General features: G+C 40.6%; 1 protein-coding gene across 9 annotated transcripts in view; it reads right to left on the bottom strand.

The window, feature by feature from the left end:
• Positions 1-12,872, bottom strand: part of HDAC9 (histone deacetylase 9) — a 924,856-nt gene extending 911,984 nt beyond the window's left edge. For 3 of the 9 annotated variants that reach the window (XM_045062751.1, XM_045062752.1, XM_045062760.1), the window contains exon 1: positions 12,493-12,872. The gene's annotated coding sequence lies outside the window, so the exon portion shown is untranslated. The remainder of the gene's footprint in view (positions 1-12,492) is intronic. The other 6 variants (XM_045062761.1, XM_045062763.1, XM_045062750.1 and 3 more) reach the window with 5 other exon arrangements.
• Positions 12,873-13,377: the final 505 nt, after the last annotated feature.

Below are 13,377 nucleotides of genomic sequence, written 5' to 3'. Positions count from 1 at the left end.
TGAATATACAATTTAGGAGAAGTTTATTACATTTGTTTTCATAAAGAAGTAGCAACTCCAGAAAGGTGTCCTCAGTAAACAAGCTAGCTCATACAGTTTCACAGCGGCTTTTGTTGAAATTTATAAATAAAAGCAAATAATTATTGTTTCTCTACAATGCTAAACTCATCAAATATTTTAATGGAGGTAACTGTCAAAATTTGGGTCAAACAGATAAGTAGATTAGAAATACATTTATAGGGGCACCTGGTTGGTTCAGCTGGTAAAGCATCTGCCTTTGGCTCAGGTCATGATCCCAAGGTCCTGGGATCAAGGCCCACATCAAGTCCCTGCTCAGCTGGGAGCCTGCTTCTTCTCTTCCTCTGCCCCTCCTCCTGCTTGCATTCTCTTTCTCTGTCAAATAAATAAAATCCTTGAAATAAAAAAATAAAAAATAAATAGAAATATATTTATAGCACAAGTCACAAAACAAAGTTTTCTTCCTTGTTCCCTCAACCTGCCTAAAATGAACAAAATGCATAATACACATAATTAGGTATTTTTAGGAAAAGATTTATCAGCAAGTTGGAGCAGAAGATAACAAAGCAGTGCTACCTTCTCACCCTTAAGAGGCAGATGAAAGCAATCATGTGGCCAAAGCACAATTCACAAGTCATGAGCATAAGATTCTGTATATTGCTACTGAGTTTTTCTCTTATTATATGACATTTATCTAAAAACAAATCTACAAGTTCTCTCAGTGAGTAGCCCTGTGCTGGAATGAAAGTGGAAATAAAGAAATACAAACAAGATGCATCTTTTGGGTAGTAGGGGGAAAGTAGTTCCAAGATAAAAATTTTGTATTGACAAAACTGCCTTGGAAAGGGAGTTAACTCAGTCATAAAGTATAGTTTACAGGCTTTTGGATATATAATCCTGAAAGGAAATTCTGATGCACATTGAAATTTGGGAACTAATACTTTAGACTAAAAGAATGAACAAAAGCAAGTTGCCATACTGAAGTCTGTATTCAAATTTTACTATGTAAAAAACTATTAAATCTTAGCAGTAGAGAATGAGTGGAAAATTTGTGTTTCTGCTTGCCAGCAAAGTTCACATCAATTTATTTGCTATTTGGTCTCTATCTAGTTAGTTTCTACCATTACATATCACTAGATTCAGCATTCTCAAAAGAATTAAATGAGATAATACATGTGAATATACCCACTACTGAGGTTCAGTAAATATGTGATGAATTTTAACCAAAGTCTTCCTCTTGAAGTGCTACAACTTGCATAAAAGACCTTGGCCACTTAAAGGAAGCATTTCCTATCTTTCTAAAAGGAATATTTTGGTGTATTGATTTCATGCAATTGATACCAGCTGTGAAAATTGTTAGGTTTGGATTGTATCTTACGTAGGGATTGAATCATCATAAATTTAAGTGTGGATGATGCCACTTCATTCTTCTTCTCTACCAGAAAGGATAAAATGATATGAAAAGTAAAAAAGTTGATAGAAGAAAAGGAAAACTGAGACATTTTTAAGAATATGTAAATGTGGTAGGGCACCTAGGTGGCCTTGTGGGTTAAGTGTCGGACTTTTGATTTCAGCTGGGGTCAGGATCTCAGGGTCGCAGGATCAAGCCCTGAGTTGGGCTCTGCGTTCAGTGGGGAATCTCCTGGAGATTCTCTCTCTCCCTCTGCCTATGCCCCTCCCCTACTGCAAGCACGCTTGGGCACACAGGCACACACACTCTCTCTCTTTCTCTTAAAATAATAAATAAACAGGGGCCCCTGGATGGCTCAGTGGATTAAGCCTCTGCCTCTGGCTCAGGTAATGATCTTAGGGCCCTGGGATTGAGCCCCACATTGGGCTCTCTGCTTGGCGTGGAGTCTGCTTCCCCCTCTCTCTCTGTCTGCCTCTCTGCCTACCTGTAATCCCTGTCAAATAAATAAATAAAATCTTAAAAAAAGAAAAATCTACATTTAAAAAAATAACAAATTAATAAATCTTAAAAAAAAGAGAATACATAAATTTGAAATCAAAATACCAGCAGACATTAGTCTGTCAAATCAAATACGGAATATTATAAACAATGATGATAATAATGATGATCAAATACAGAATCCAAGTTTAAATGGCTTATTAGGAAAGAAAAGGTTTAAAACAATGAGAATAGCAAACACAACGAAACCTGGGCAATTAGAAAAAAGAAAGTAAAAAACACATATATATATGTAAAACTTACCTATAAAGTAGTCAGTGTCAGGCCTCTACACTAGTAAGGATATGATAAAAACCCAAATCAGATGATGGGATGAATGAAAGGATGACACGCGATGTTGTTGGTCATTTGGGAAAAGAATGAAACCAATCTGATGGAATATATATTGTCGTGTGTTTAAAGGAATATAACTCAAATAAATAAATAAAATAACTGATTTTATTCATCCAATAACAACTTCCAACAACATCTAATTACAACCAAAAAATGTAGCAGTGTTGGTGATGTGGGCAAAAGAGTTTAAGAATGGAGGCATTATACCTGAATCTCAGCAGCCTACCAATCATATGACACTATTTTATAATTAAAATTAAGTACAAGTAAATTCAGGCTCTCAGCTTGACTACATTTCAGATGTTCAAAGGTCACATGTGCCTAGTGACTATGACAATTGGAGAACACAGATACAGAATAGTTCCACTACCAAAGAAGATTCTATTAGACAGCACTGACCTATACAAGCATTAAAAGTGCCTTGTATATGAAGCGTGAGATCGAAAAGAAAATATGCACATGCACACACACACAAACAAAAGCCAATAACTCCTCTGCTCTTTCTTTCAGACCATTTACTGAGTATTTCTCCGATAAGAGTTGCTGTGCTAGGCATTTGGAATCCACAGATTAAAACAAAAATAGTCCCTGCCCTTAGGAGTTCACAGTGCCATACAAAATAACAACATAACAGCTGGTCAATCAGCAAACACTTCTTAGGCCCCAACTAACAGAAATGCACTTAGGTCTGTAGAATAAAACAAACAAACAAACAAAAAACAGTAAGCATGTTCTCACTGCCTTCACAGGGTTTACAATCTATTTAATGACACAACACAGAGGAAGACAAAATATTTTAAGTGGCAATTAGTGTTTGAACTATGTATTTCAAACTGAAAAGTCAGATGTGAAATTTTGTTTTTCCATTTTGGGTTTTCACTGGGATGACAATATAAAAGTATAAAATAAATATAAATATATTGGAATTAAGTTCTGAATAAGCATCTGTAAGACAAAATAACCACCATGGAGTTTTCATTCCACTATTTGCAATTGGTATTTTCAATCATACAGTTACTAGGTGAAGGCAAAACAACACACAGCTTGTTAAACAAATAAATTCCAATGAGGAAAAAAAAGGTAGGATGAACTGAGTCACTATAGAACACATGGTAGTAAGGCATCCAGAAGTCCCTGCACTATAGTGGTTAAAATCATCATCGTTCTTGAAGGTGATGCATACATGTTATCTGTGTGTAGTTTCTACACAATCTGTTCTCCATTCCTGCGATCTCTGGATATGACTACACATTTTTACACATTTTAAAAAAAAAAGGATACATATTTTTTTAAAGATTTTATTTATTTGAGAGAGAGAGAGACAGAGCGAGAGCGAGCATGAGCAGGGGGAGAGTGGCAGAGGGAGAAGCAATGTTACTCCTTTTAATTTCACCAATTCTGCCGTTTATATTTAATGTTGGCTCGTTGGTTTTAGTTTTATAAATTTGTGAAATCTAGAAGTAAAAATGTTTTCACTGTATTCCATGTTCTTACATACTTACATAAAATGTTTAGTAAGAATAACTTAGCTTCATACTGGATAGACCAGTAGTCTTAGCTAAAATCAGACCATTCTTCCTATGGTGTTTTATTTGGAAGGGTGCTCATGAGGAAACCAAATCTCTTCTTCCCTTCTTTCCATCTGGGTATGAGAGGCTATAGATCTCTAGTGGGCTACAGAGGAATTGCAGAGACCACAATAAGATTTGTATATCATTTCATGTATTAAATATAACACTATATTTCAAAAGTATAAATTAAAAATGCTGTTCTGGGCACCAAAAAATGCAAATTCCTTTCACGGCTTTACTCATAGTAGCCTTTTATTATTATGGATTTTTCCAATCCATTAATGATAAAACTCAACTTTACATCTGTGTAAACCACTGCCATAGTCCTAAATTACGACAGGAATTCAGAGATGAATGAGATCATTGTGAGCTACAATAATCAGATGAAGCATCACAAAAGTGTAGGGGCAGAAACTGGGTAAAGGAGAAGAGGAGCACAGAGAAGGTACACCCTCTAAAAGGGCACACTTTTCCAAATCCAACTCCAGAGGAGTAACATTCTGATTTTGGCTAAGAGATGGCTACTGATAGTTCTGGAGGCAGCAGATTCAAAAAAAGGCATTGAGAATCCTAGACTGAAAGAAACTTGTGCTATTTGGTACTCTTTCAATTGCAAAAGACAGAAGCTCAATTTCTGAAAAACTCCTTGCTCACATAATGTAAAACCACAATATCATTGGTAGAATGGCCTCAAGAATGACGGGATGCTGGAACTGAAAAACGGAAGCATTGCTTCTGTTTGTTCCCCATCTCCTCTCTCCTCCCCCACACACTCATTCACATCTTGACTTTTCTTTACATGTCAGGCTGCTTGTTCAATATCTAAAACCTAAGTCACTAGCAAGTTCCAAGCTTAGGGCTAATAACCTCAAAGTCATACAGCAAGGAGTGACAAGAATGAAAAAACAAAAAGGCAATAAATAAATAGGGCTAGGTCCAGACTCTGAGAGCACCTGGTGCCAGGCTAAATGGTTCGGGCTTTTAGGGTCAAAACTGGCCTAAATTAGAACATCTAAGTCCTATACAAAAAAAAAAAAAAAAAAAGTTTATTTCAAGATTTCCTGAGCTGTAACTTGTTGGGGAATAGGTTACAGTAGCCCACCCTAAGATGCCACACTGAGTGGTCCATAGGTATGCACCTGACCTAACACAATCCAGTCACAGTGCTGCTTCATGGTATTCTGTTTAAAATGTTTACATTTTGACTTAAATGCCTAGGGAAATCTTAAAGTCCTCCTCATACTGCGCTGGGATGTGGGGTACAACTCTGCAAAATTAACAGAATACAGATGAGTCCCACACTGAGCTTGTATCTTGCAGGAGAACAGCAAGGGGATCTGAGCAAATGATTGCGATCAATGGAACTAGATCCATTTAAAGAAGAGATTTAAGTACATAAAACAGAAGAGAAAAAAGTAGAATATCTATGAATAGAATTCAGATGCACCACAGAGTAGAAAGGGGGACTGAGTAATAGAAGAACAAAGGAGGAATATCTCAATAGACTTTTCAAGTAGATCAAAACAGTGGCATCTACTGAAAAAGCTATAGAAAGAACCCTATGGCCAAAGAGGCAATGAGAATTCATCATGTTTCCTAATTGAATTTAATAGAAATCTACATATAGGAGAGAAAGGAGACACAGAGCTTTATATTTCTGCCAAAATGATAAGTAGAAATAAAAATATACAGCCTCCACTCCACATTCTTACTTTTAGATGGAAGACAGACCTATAATCTGCACTTCCTGCTGGGAAAAAAGAAGGCACGACACAGCACACTCTCTCACTCCTCCCTTTAACCCTCATACTCCAGTATCCAGTTCTCATAAGATGAACGAAGGAACCCAAAAGCAATTGTAGTGCCGACATTCACTTCAGTGGGAAAAACAAGCCTGTCGCCTGGAAGCCTCACTTACTGCTTGTGAGTAGGGGATGTGTATGATGAGACTATGGGCTTTGAAATCAGAATTAGATTCAATTCCTGGTGCCACCCATATGTGAAGAACCCTTAGCAAGGTATTTAAACTTTCAAAAAGTCTCCTTTTCCTTGGGAGGGAAGCAAGGGAGGCAGAACTGGAGAAACAAACTCAGTTGCCAGAGATGGGAGGCAGATTAAATAAAACAACTCCTGCAAATTGCCTGGAGCTAGAGCAGTGTTCAGTAGACGCCCCTGCCCCTACACCACAGATTCAGCCACAATTGTAGCTGGATCTGGGATGGTCTCTGAAAAATAAGGGGAGGCCAATTTGTGGACCTCCAAATCACAGTATTGGTTTACACAAGGACTGGTGGCAGTAGTCCTTTAAAAATCTTTCATACATGGAGCACCTGGGTGGCTCAATGGGTTAAAGCCTCTGCCTTCAGCTCAGGTCGTGATCCCAGGGTCATGGGATGGAGCCCTGCAGCAGGCTCTCCACTCAGCAGGGAGCCTGCTCTCTGTCTGCCTCTCTGCCTACTTGTGATCTCTGTCTGTCCAATAAATAAATAAAATATTTTTAAAAAATCTTTCATATGTGGAATATATTAAAAACTAATTATGTGAATGCCTAGTATAACATGTTTGTTAATGAGACTCATCTTTTTAAAGGCTTCTACCCCTTTTTTACCATGACTGTTGCAGGGTTCTTGTCTTAAGAAGTGGAAGAATGAATCTGGTGGACAAAAGAGTGAAGTGAAAGTTTATTAAGTGAAGGTGAGAACCGAAAGGAAAGAGAAAGCCTCTCTAGAGTGAGAGGGGTCCCCAATGGGTTGCTACTGAGGGCTCTTATGGGCTGATGGCTTTTATGGTGGGTCTTATATAGAAAATTGGCCAGGGAACTTGGTAAAGTTCATGTCAATAACATGGTTTGTAAATATCATGAGAATATCCTGTCTATACTTAGAAGGAACAAGGTGTTTTTATAAATATCATGAGCACAAACAAGGTTTTGCCTCCTCTCTGTTTAATATCTCCTGGATTTCTCCACATGGGGGATTTCTGTGATCCTGGTTACTAATTTCCTAGGTGAGTCTAGTCACTTAGCCCCCTAACTGTCTCTGGCTACCTAGCCTCTCCTGTCCCTCACTCACCACCATCCCTAAATGAAACCTCACTACCCCCATTCCCCTAAATCCTGCAAGAGTTTTCTTCCTCTGGAATTTCATGACTCCAGCTACTATCCAGTTCAAGTCTGTTTCCAGATGGTCATCATGCCTACCCTGGTCAAAAACTTCAACATTTCACTAAGCTCACATTTTTGTCCTTTCCTTTGGCAATAGACACTTGTCCTCCATCCGTTAGGGGCCATGAGCAACTGAACCCTGTCGTTACACATGAAAAATGCTTTCTCTTATAATACAGAGCTCACCTTCTACTACAGAAGCTGGTGTGCAAAAGTGAGAGAGAACATTTGACTTGCTTCTAATCAATAAAATATGGCAAAGGTGATGGATGTCACAGTCTTGATTAGATTATGTTACATGACAAAAGTGATATGTGATGCCCATTCATTATAAAAGATGGTCTTGTACTGTAGCAACAACTTTTCATTGCTGACTTTGAAAAGTAGGCTGCCACGTTATAAAAGTGCCTATGAGAGGGTCACATGGTCAAGAACAGCAGGCAGCCTCTAAGATCTGTGAGTGGTCCCTTACTGATAATCAGCAAGAAACTAGACTTCAGTCCTACAACCACAAGGAGATGAATTCTCCCAACAATCTAAGGAAGTTTAGATGCAGATCTTACCCTAAGTGAACCTCAGCAGAGCAGGCCTAACCAAGACCTGCTGAGATCCCTGAACACAGGATGTGACTGGGCCATATATGGACTCCTTAGCAATGAAAATGAGGTAATAAATGTGCATTGTTTCAAGCTGCTAAAAAGTTGTGGCAATGTGTTACAGAGCAACAGAAAACAAATAGAGTCAATATCCTCTCATAACATTTATTTAATACTTAAATTAACTAAAGTTGGTTTCAATGACTTGCTGTCAAATATCATGAGTGATATCTGAGTGAACCAAATCTTATCCTTCCTTTACTGGCCATTTCAAATTCCACTCATCACTATTCTGTTCAAATTAGACTAGTCCACACTAATCATATCTTATCATAGGTTCTGTAGAAATGGGAGCAAACCACCATTTCCAGCAATTTCAACTCATTTCAGTTTCACCAACAGCATGCTATACTCTCCCTGGTACAGCAAAAAATATTAAAAATGGGTGTTTTCCTCTCTTTGAGGCTCTAAATGTAATTTGTTACAGTAAATGGCAAACCACACTTGCAAAGTAACTTTTCTCAGTATTTCACACTTAACAATGTTTGGATGAACTCCTATAAACCATACATTTAAGGAAAGGCCAGTAAATAAATAAAACTTAATAAAGTAGAGAACAGCTGGTACCATCTCCTCATTAGAAAATGACAAAAGTATTTTCATCAAATACACAAAGCCTGCATAACATTACATATTACTCTTTTCTATGAAAATACAATGCTTTCTTGTCCATCGTGGATAATGTATTCCACTTCTGAATCTAACAATACAATATCAGAAGTCTTGGCTGTTACAAATCATGTGGGCAATTACCTTGAAAAATTCCAGTGAGATCTGAAAAACAGGGAATTTGAAAAAAATTAAGAAAAAGTCATGAGTATGTTCTCCACAGAACAAGCTGCTATCCTTTCTTTTTTTTCTTTTGTTTTATTATTAAGTATGATTTATCTAGATACAATGTATACATGAACAGAAACAACCAGATAATTGCAGAAACCCTCTGTTCACTTTTGAGTTCTTTAAGCTCAGCCAAAGAAGCAGAGCTAATAGAAGATGGGTGTCCTGACACCCAGAAAAACATGATCTCTAATCGATACTGGCTGGCTCTGGAGTGGATGGTCCATTACGATCCTCAGTCAATATTCTATCTTCTCAAAAATCACATTTTGAGCTCTCACTAGTAGCCTGATGATCTTCAAGCTTGATGATGGTGCTGATAAAATTCAAAGCAGCCTTGACCATTAAAAGGATAGTATGCGATTTATAAGGTAGGGCCAGTGGGGACAGAGAGATGTGTGACATAGGGATTGACTGCAAGAATGAATACCCCTCAGAGATGTGTATGTGTGTTTTAGCACTAGCTACTGGGGTCACAGTTCTCCCCCATCAGCAGACACCAGTAAGGGCCCCTTCCCTTATGACCCTCTTGGCAGATATAAAATCTGATCAGCATATCTACAAAGCTAAGCACTTTAAAAATCCAAGAGTGTACAAATTTTTGAAAGTATCGTTCAACATAGCCACAGGAGCAGCTTGTTATTGTGAACAGAATACAAGAAATATAGATGTTACCCTTCACACTGATTCACTAGTGTGTGACCTTGGATCTATCAGGGTACCTGCTGCCTTCTTCTGAAAATGAGAACAATATGTCTTCCTACGTGCCTCTCAAATGTTTTGAAGAATATCTGAGAACGGTTAAGAGTTATAATAACAAGCCAGGAAACAATTGTACCTATCTGCAAATGTGTGCAGTAAGAATTAAGTATGACATCTTTATTGAAAAGAAAGGGCTTCAAACAATAAAAGCCCCCCACCAATTTAAACATTAATATAATTACATTTTTTAAAATATCGAAGCAAAAATAAAAAGCCACACTTGAATGTAATAAAAAATGTCCTTAACTACAATATTTCACTAATGAGAAGGTGCAGATGCTACATACAGAAGGATTTTATGATGTCCATATGCTTCTCAAATGACTCTCCTTGTTAGCTATTTCTCCATATCTCTATTTAAGAATAACCTACACCTTCCCCGCTGAGCAGGTGTAAATTGCAGTATTATATGTTGTAATATTTAAACAAATTCAAAATAGAAATAATTTTAATGAAAAGAAATGAAAGCCATACAGCCATAAAACATCTTTAGATGTTGATATTAATACAAATCTGAATTACGTGTATCACCGAAACTAGTAGGTTAAACAACTTATCCCATCAGTTGGCTTTATAATTTAAAATTCCTAAAAATCCGGGGCGCCTGGGTGGCTCAGTGGGTTAAGCCACTGCCTTCAGCTCAGGTCATGATCTCAGGGTCCTGGGATCGAGTCCCGCATCAGGCTCCCTGCTCGGCAGGGAGCCTGCTTCCTCCTCTCTCTCTCTGCCTGCCTCTCTGCCTACTTGTGATCTCTCTCTGTCAAATAAATAAATAAAATCTTTAAAAAAAAAATAAATAAAATAAAATTCCTAAAAATCCATATATATTCCAAACATACACCAAATATATATAATAAGTTATTATTATTATTATTATTTGTCAGTAACTTCATAAAACAACACTGTCTACCAGAAATATAGACAAAATAGTGGTCATAAAACACTCAATCCTAAAAGTCTGTTACAGTGTATAAAATTACCTTTTTAATTTCAGAAGTGCCATCATTATTTTTTGAGGATGGCAGTTTAATATACCAAACACTCTGTAGCCAAAGAGCGTTTGGTCTGACTTTCCAGTGAAGGCCAGACCAAAAGGCTGAATTGCAGAGGGAAAGAAATAGGAAGACTGAGGTTTAAAAAAAAAAAAAAAGGAAAGAGAATACTTCCTTCCTAACCATAAACTGATACTTCATTTAAATCTCCTAATTCCTTTTGCAAAATCCTCTCAGCATCTAGCCCTGTCTATTCTGAGTGAAGATGATCAAAATCAGGAGAGCTGGGAAAGCATCTCTCCTTCTAATTATCAAAGGTCAGACTGAGGATTCCCACTCTACCTGCACCTGTTTGTGACTGAAACATAAAGGAAAACATTCACTTTTTCCCCACACAGAAAATGACATATTCCAAGAAAATGAGCTCTTTTTGAGATTTGCCTCATTCAAACAAAATGGATGAATAAATAAATTACAAGAAAGTTTTACAACTGACTAAATTATTTGTCCTTTTGGAAATACAATATTCTTATTAAGTAGTTTAAATGGAAATGCTTTCCAGAAGGCACATGAGTGATTTGGTTTTTGGGTAAATTGGTCCAAACTGGAATAGTGGTTTAAAAGGAAAAGGAGGACCAATTATTTGTGGTAAAAAGCAAATACATTAAACAACAAGTTTTCAGTCATCAAAATTTCCATAATAAACACCAAAGAACCAAAGAGTAGTTCAAAAGATATCTTTTCCAAACATGATATTTTAATTGTCCTCATTTACTAACTGCAACTTATTCTGTGCTGTTATTAATTACAGGATTTAAAAGATTTGCAGTGCATCAGAAAATAACATCCAGACCTTTCCAAATGTCAAATTGTTTTCTTTCTAAATCATTTAAATTATTCTTTCTTTACTATAAATTCTCTATGTACTTACTCCCTTCTTCTAGCTTTTAGTAATGCTTGCAAGATTTGAAAACATTGATGTACTCTAAATACCTGTAATTCCTAAATCCTACCCTTTTTGAGAAACCTCAACACACCAAACGTATTTAGTTCTATAAGCACTGTTATACCCTCTGGGGAGAAGAACGTTAACTCTTCGGTTTCTTTTCCAGTTAAGTTTAACTTTTTAAGCCCTTCTTACCCCACTCCCACGTTTTTCATACACATACACATCATTATGTGTATACACACCCACAATATACACAGAAGGGCAATATATGTAGATGGCTCATTTCTCACAGATTTCAAAATGCTATGGTTACTTAACCTAAAAGTTCCTTTTAGGAGATTATACACACCTCCCGGCAGGAAAACAAACGCGACACATCTTTCTGAAATTAGAGCGCAGGAGCCTCACTAGAGAATTTCCAAACCCATATCACCTGAACCGCGTCCTCAGCTCCCCGCTGCAGGCCACCTCTCCTGACAAACCTCGCCTCGGATCTGGGGAGCAGCTCAGTTCCTTTCGATCACACCAAGAACGCACAGGCAGGCCTGACACCTCTCACTGCAGACAAGTGGGCGATGGCTTCAATGCCAAACGCTGCCCGCTAGGCACTCAGGGAACGCCCCCTGTTCTCTGCTCCCCCTAGTCCCCCCCCTGTGACACCCTCGAGGCATTTAATTATCCAGTTTAATAAGTTTACGATTTATCAACCTCCTTCCAATACCTAAAAAACACTGAATTATTTCCCATCTCCCAGGCTCCGGAACTTTTCTTAAAACCCAGAATCCTGATGTATAGACTTGAAACTGAAGTCCCCCCACGAAACATCAAAGGTACCCCCACTAAGTACTGCTCCCCTCAAGCAACACGTTGGCAGTACAAACTTTTCATTCATAACTCGGCTCCAGCATAAAGTGTGTGTGTGTGTGTGTGTGTGTGTGTGTGTGTGTGTGTTGAGGGGGGGTGTCGTGTCACCGACCCCTCGCCTGGGCATGTCGTAGTCCACGTCTTTTTGCTCAGCAAAAGAAATCACCTGGCACTGAACTTAGGACAAAGGTTCCCTTAAACCCACCAGCCTCTGGGTTGGGAGACGCAAGGCAAGCTGTGTTGGGGTCCGGACTGGGATGCTGTTAACCTGGGGAATCCGAACAGGGAATCCAGCGGTACATCCGGGGGACGCTTGGCCCCCAATTCCCAGGGCTTTCCCCGGGCACCAGCCGGGGACCCGGCTGTGGTGCCACTCACCTCCGCCCGCGCCTGCTGAGGCTGTCGCGCCTTCCTTCGCCCCGCGCCGGCGACCCCCTAACTTCTCCCCCTTCTCCAAACAGCCATCTTTCGCTGAGAAGAGAATGGCGAGGTTGAAGCAAAGGGGGGGGGGGGTTGAAAGTTGACTCGGGGACCGCCGCTGCTCCGCCAGCAGGGACTTACCAGCCGCGACAGGCGCCTGAGGAGGAGACCGCGGTGAGGGCGGCGGGCGCGGCGGGGCCGGCTCGGTGCGCGCTGCGCGGTGTGCGGGACGCGCCGCCGCCGCCGCGGCCACCGCGCGCGGGGGGGAGCTCGGGAGGGCGGTGCGCGCGACTGCGAGCTGCGAGCTGCGAGCTGAGCCGGTGGCGGCGCGCGGAGGATTTACTAAAAATAGCAACTCTTGGGGAGGAGGGGGGGCGGAGGTGGGAGGGAGACGGAGAGGCCAGGCCGGGAGCCCCAGCGCGGCGGAGGCTGGGCGGGGCCGGTGGGAAGGGAGGCAGGGCGGCCGACGGGAGCGCGGGCCCAGGCGCCGGAGATCCGCAGGCCCGCGAGCCGCCGGCCGGGGGCAATGAGGAGTGCGGGGACACCTGGGCGCGCGGCCGAGGCGCGGGGAAGGGCGCGCGGGAGGCAGCAGGACCCACAGAGCCGCCTAGGGTGGAGCGGAGGAGAGCTCGGGGCTGGACCGGCGATTACTCCCAGGGGAAGGACTGGGTGCCTGAGAGGACTTGGGTTTCTCAAGCGAATCACGCCCACGCGAGGCGCAAGGTGATGGTCGGGCGATCCGCTCTCCTCCTGCGGGGCTCCTCGGCAGCCCGCGGCCGCGACCCAGGACGGTGCGAGAGGGAGCCGGGCCGCCGCCGCGCCCGCCCTCGCTCGAGGAGCCCT

Source organism: Mustela putorius, unplaced genomic scaffold, assembly GCF_011764305.1.
Source record: "Mustela putorius furo isolate JIRA1106 unplaced genomic scaffold, ASM1176430v1.1 tig00003845_pilon_pilon_pilon, whole genome shotgun sequence".
NCBI classification, from domain to species: Eukaryota; Metazoa; Chordata; class Mammalia; order Carnivora; family Mustelidae; genus Mustela; species Mustela putorius.
This window is presented reverse-complemented; position numbering and strand designations above follow the sequence as displayed.